Raw genomic sequence first — 6,415 nt, forward strand, 5'->3', positions numbered from 1 at the left:
ACAGGCTTTATTGACTCCCATTAGAGCACGGGCTGTATTGACTCCCGTTAGAGCATGGGCTTTATTGACTCCCATTAGAGCACGGGCTGTATTGACTCCCGTTAGAGCATGGGCTGTATTGACTCCCGTTAGAGCATGGGCTGTATTGACTCCCATTGGAGCATGGCCTGTATTGACTCCCATTAGAGCATGGGCTTTATTGACTCCCATTAGAGCACGGGCTGTATTGACTCCCATTAGAGCACGGGCTGTATTGACTCCCGTTAGAGCACGGGCTGTATTGACTCCCGTTAGAGCATGGGCTGTATTGACTCCCATTAGAGCATGGGCTGTATTGACTCCCGTTAGAGCATGGGCTGTATTGACTCCCATTAGAGCATGGGCTGTATTGACTCCCATTAGAGCATGGGCTGTATTGACTCCCGTTAGAGCATGGGCTGTATTGACTCCCATTAGAGCACGGGCTGTATTGACTCCCGTTAGAGCACGGCTGTATTGACTCCCGTTAGAGCATGGGCTGTATTGACTCCCATTAGAGCATGGGCTGTATTGCGTTGCCAGAGACAGATAAAAAACAGAGCGGTACTTGTTTGGAGATTGATTTAATCCACTGAGACATACATGCTCTGAATCAGACTTGGATTAAATTCAGCTTTATTTATTTTTTATTGATTTCAGACTGATCCGTACGGTGACATCTGATAACCATCTGCTGTTTTTCACATGCAATATACATTATGTGTGCACTCTACCCGGCTAATTGTCTTGTATAATGGTACGCTGGTGTACTGTTAAAACCAGTAACAAAAGTCAACACAAGGAACTCAATACCTTCATGCTTCAATGACTAAGATGTATTTCTTGACGGTAAATTTTTCTCTCCATCGCCACTTTCCCCTCCGTTTAACCCCATTGGAAAGAGAGAGAGCTAAGACAAACCTTGCCGTGCACACACACACACACACACACACACACACACACACACACACACACACACACACACACACACACACACACACACACACACACACACACACACACACACACACACACAGTGTTGTACAACTAACCTTGTGGGGACACACAATTCAGTCCCATTCAAAATAAAATAAAAATCTAACCTCTAAAACTAACCCTAAACCTAACATTAAGCCTAACCCTAAACCTAGCCCTAGCTTCTAACTCTAAAACTAACCTTAGCTCTTAACCTTAACCCTAAACCTAGTTCTAACCCTAACACAAATTCTAACCTAACCCTAAACCCCTTAGAAATAGCATTGGAGCTTTTGGGGACAAACACAATGTCCCCAGTTGGTCAAATGTTTGTTTACTTTTCATGTGAGGACTTCTAGTCACGTCCGTTTGGGTAGTTACTGGTTATGGACAGTATAGGCCTTTCACACCCTGATCTGTTTCACCTCTTAGCCTGAATTGTGATAGGCCTCCGTGTGTGAATAACCAAGGAGAGAGAAATGCATGATGCAACCAATAAAATGTGCACGTTTCTGTCAGTGGGGTGATGGATGTGGCGGCACATTGTTTATTGACACAACACCTTAAGGTTTCACCATAGGCCATAACTCATAGAGAACGCCTATCTGCTGTGGAAGAGGTGGAATGTCATTCAGAGGGTTTCCATACTGAACAGGCCACTTGTGTTTTTATTTATGACCTCTTTAAAAATGTTAACAGTGGTGACCTTCACCTGGCTACTGTTTTCTCAGAGAGTGAGATTGAGAGAGAGAGAGAGACCCATAGATCAGACCTATGTCCATCCTACCAACCCCTGCACCCCACTCCTGCAAAGCGGTCCTCAACATGTAAGTCACACATTTGCACTGAGGAGGCAAACAGGCCCAACCCCCACTCTTAGACTAGCCCAAGCTAATGGCATGTATATGATACTCAGGAAGCTCTGCTCAAACATACTTGTCTGAGGCCAAACAACATTGGACACTTTCTGGAACACAAAGCCTTCTCTATCTCACCCTGGAATATCCAAGGCCTGAGGTAATCTGCCTTTGGCCTATAGAGCTGGAACCAGGAAATACAGATGTATAGATAAACCACTTCTCCAAACTGTTCAGCCAAATAACAAAGAACCAAGAGCTAAAACTTATACATGATGATTTACAAAACTTAGAATCAGCTATTAAAAAAGCCTGTGGTGTTGATGGTAAACTAAAACAAATGTATAAAATGTACAGAGCACACATTCAAATGGGTTTTCTTAAACTCTTAAACATTATTCTCAGCTCTGGCATCTTCCCTAATATTCAGAGCCAAGGCCTGATCACCACAATCCACAAAAGTGGAGACTAATTTGACCCCAACAGCAGACTCCAACATTTGCTCAGTGAAAACAATGTTCTTAGCAAATGTCAAATTGACTTCCATATGACAGACAACATATACACCCTGTACACTCTTATTGACAAGCAAACAAAACAAAACAAAAGCAAGGTCAATTTGTTGATTTCAATGTTTTTTACACAACTTGCCATGGGGTCTGCTAAACAAATTGAGGGAAAGTGGTGTTGGGGCACATTACATCATAAAATCAATGTGCACAAAAAACAAGTGTGCAGTTTAAATCATTTATACAGTATACATTGAGGGGTAATCACTAGTACATACAGTTGAAGTCAGAAGTTTACATACACATTAGCCAAATACATTTAAACTCAGTTTTTCCCAATTCCTGATATTTAATCCTTGTAAAAATTCCCTGTCTGAGGTCAGTTAGGATCACCACTTTATTCTAAGAATGTGAAATGTCAGAACAATAGTAGAGATAATGATTCATTTCAGCTTTTATTTCTTTCATCACATTCCCAGTGGGTCAGAAGTTTACATAAACTCAATTAGTATTTCTTAGCATTGCCTTTAAATTGTTTAATTTGAGTCAAACGTTTCAGGTAGCCTTCCACAAGCTTCCCACAATAGGTTGGGTGAATTTTGTCCCATTCCTCCTGACAGAGCTGGTGTAACTGAGTCAGGTTTGTAGGCCTCCATGCTCACACACGCTTTTTCAGTTCTGCCCACAAATGTTCTATAAGATTAAAGTCAGGGCTTTGTGATGGCCACTCCAATACCTTGACTTTGTTGTCCTTAAGCCATTTTTCCAAAACTTTGGAAGTATGCTTGGGGTCATTGTCCATTTGGAAGACCCATTTTCAACCAAGCTTTAGCTTCCTGACTGATGTCTTGAGATGTTCGTTCAATATTTCCCTGTAATATTCCTGTCTCATGATGCCATCTATTTTGTGAAGTGCACCAGCCCCTTCTGCATCAAAGCTCCCCCACAACATGATGCTGCCACCTACGTGCTTCACGGTTGGGATGGTGTTCTTCGGCTTGCAAGCCACCCCCTTTTTCCTCCAAACATAATGATGGTCATTATGGCCAAACAGTTCTATTTTTGTTTCATCAGACCAGAGGACATTTCTCCAAAAAGTACGATCTTAGTCCCCATGTGCAGTTGCAAACTGTAGTCTGACTTTTTTATTGCGGTTTTGGAGCAGTGGCTTCTTCAATGCTGCGCGGCCATTCAGGTTATGTCGATATAGGACTCGTTTTACTGTGGATATAGATACTTTTGTAACTGTTTCCTCCAGCATCTTCACAAGGTCCTTTGCTGCTGTTATGGGATTGATTTGCACTTTTCACAGCAAAATTCGTTCACCAAATCACGTCTCCTTCCTGAGCGGTATGACGGGTGCGTGGACACATGGTGTTTATACTTGCGTACTATTGTTTGTACTGATGAATGTGGTACCTTCAGGCATTTGAAAATTGCTCCCAAGGAACAATTTTTTTCTGAGGTCTTGGCTGATTTCTTTTGATTTTCCCATGATGTCAAGCAAAGAAGCACTGAGTTTGAAGGTAGGTCTTGAAATACATCCACAGGTACACCTTCAATTGACTAAAAATTATGTAAATTAGCCTATCAGAAGCTTCTAAAGCCATGACATCATTTTCTGGAATTTTCCAAGCTGTTTAAAGGCACAGTCAACTTAGTTTATGTACATTTCTGACCCACTGGAATTGTGAACCCGAACCTCCCAGGTGGCGCAGTGGTCTAGGGCACTGCATCGCAGTGCTAGCTGCGCCACCAGAGTGTCTGGGTTCGCGCCCAGGCTGGGCTGGGTACGCGCCCAGGCTCTGTCGCAGCCGGCCGCAACCAGGAGGTCCGTGGGGCGACGCACAATTGGCATAGCGTCGTCCGGGTTAGGGAGGGTTTGGCCGGTAGGGATATCCTTGTCTCAGTATGTAAAAATGTAATAAAATGTATGCACTCTACTGTAAGTCGCTCTGGATAAGAGCGTCTGCTAAATGACTAAAATGTAAAAAAACGTAATAGAGTGAATTATAAGTGAAATAATCTGTCTGTAAACATTTGTTGGAAAAACTACTTGTGTCATGCACAAAGTAGATGTCCTAAACGACTTGCCAAAACTATCGTTGTTATCAAGAAATTTGTGGACTGGTTGAAAAACGAATTTTAACGACTCCAACCTAAGTGTATGTAAGGGAAGTCCCCCCCCAATTGTACAAAATAACATGGCAAGTTATTGGCACCGAGCGCAGCATATACACGATGGACAAGTACACTAGTTCTGGCCCGCTTTCATCCAAAGCTGATGGCAAATGCCATGCTGCAAATGAGCTGTGTAACACTCCAAAATTCCTATAGTGGGCGAGTGTGTTCCATCTAAATTTTTCATAGGCTTTATGTAACGCAAGTCAAAACCCAAGAGTCAAATTTTGAGATTTTGAAAGTTTTGGCAAAAACTTATCACCCCCTTAAAAAAGTGCTTTCTGGACCGTTTTTTGAAATTCTTTTGAGTTTTATGTCAATTACACATGTGTAAGAACTATATGAAAATACTTTTTTCAAATTTTATTAACATAATTTTTTTTTATTTTTTTTTTTGAACTTAAGGTATATGTTTTGTACATTTGGAATGTGATTTCATAGGAAGTCAAAAGTCAAAAGTCAAAAATGTCAAAAATTTGGAAAAAACGTATCACCCCCTTTAAAAAAGTGCTTTCTGGACCGTTTTTCGAAATTCTTTCGATTTTTAGGTCAATTACACATGTATAAGAACTGTATGAAAATACATTAGTCACATTTTATTATCATAATTTTTTTGTAAATGTTTATTTGAACATAAGAAATATGTTTTGTGCATTTGGAATATGATTTCATAGGAAGTCAAAAGTCAAAAGTCAAAAATGTCAAAAATTTGGAAAAAACGCATAACCTCCTTTAAAAAAGTGCTTTCTGGACCGTTTTTTGAAATTCTTTCGATTTTTAGGTCAATTACACACGTATAAGAACTGTATGAAGATACTTTAGTCACATTATAATATCATAATTTTTTTTGAAATGTTTAATTGTACTTAAGGAATATGTTTTGTGCGTTTGGAATATGATTTCATAGGAAGTCAAAAGTCAAAAGTCAAAAATGTGAATAAATTAGAAAAAACTTATCAAACCCTTTAAAAAAGTGCTTTTTTGGATTTCATAGTCAAAAATAACATTTTGTTTTTAAAAGGCCAAAATGAAGCATTTAAAACGGTTTTGAAAAATGACACCTGGTACCCAAAACATGAAACATAGAATATTTTTTGACTTTTTTTGGAAACCTCCTTAAATCACTCAGGCCGGACCCCCATTGACTCGAGAAGAAAAAAAAAAGAAAAAATTCCAGAAGAAAAAACAGAATATTTTCTGACTTTTTTTGAAAACCTCCATAAATCACTCAGGCCAGCACCCATTGATTTTTGCCCGTAGAATAGTGCTCCCAGAGCGGGTATGGAATTCTGGATGCCCCCTAAAAGCAATTTCAACCATGGCACCTGGTAACCCAAAAAATGAAACAGAATATTTTTTGACTTTTTTTGGAAACCTCCTTAAATCACTCAGGCCGGACCCCCATTGACACGAGAAGAAAAAACAAAACAAAAATTTCCAGAAGAAAAAACATAGAATATTTTCTGACTTTTTTTGAAAACCTCCATAAATCACTCAGGCCAGCACACATTGATTTTTGCCCGTAAATAGTGCTCCCAGAGCGGGTATGGAATTCTGGATGCCCCCTAAAAGCAATTTCAACCATGGCACCTGGTAACCCAAAAAATGAAACAGAATATTTTTTGACTTTTTTTGGAAACCTCCTTAAATCACTCAGGCCGGACCCCCATTGACACGAGAAGAAAAAACAAAACAAAAATTTCCAGAAGAAAAAACATAGAATATTTTCTGACTTTTTTTGAAAACCTCCATAAATCACTCAGGCCAGCACACATTGATTTTTGCCCGTAAATAGTGATCCCAGAGCGGGTATGGAATTCTGGATGCCCCCTAAAAGCAATTTCAACCATGGCACCTGGTAACCCAAAAAAAATA

Source organism: Salvelinus fontinalis, chromosome 27, assembly GCF_029448725.1.
Source record: "Salvelinus fontinalis isolate EN_2023a chromosome 27, ASM2944872v1, whole genome shotgun sequence".
NCBI classification, from domain to species: Eukaryota; Metazoa; Chordata; class Actinopteri; order Salmoniformes; family Salmonidae; genus Salvelinus; species Salvelinus fontinalis.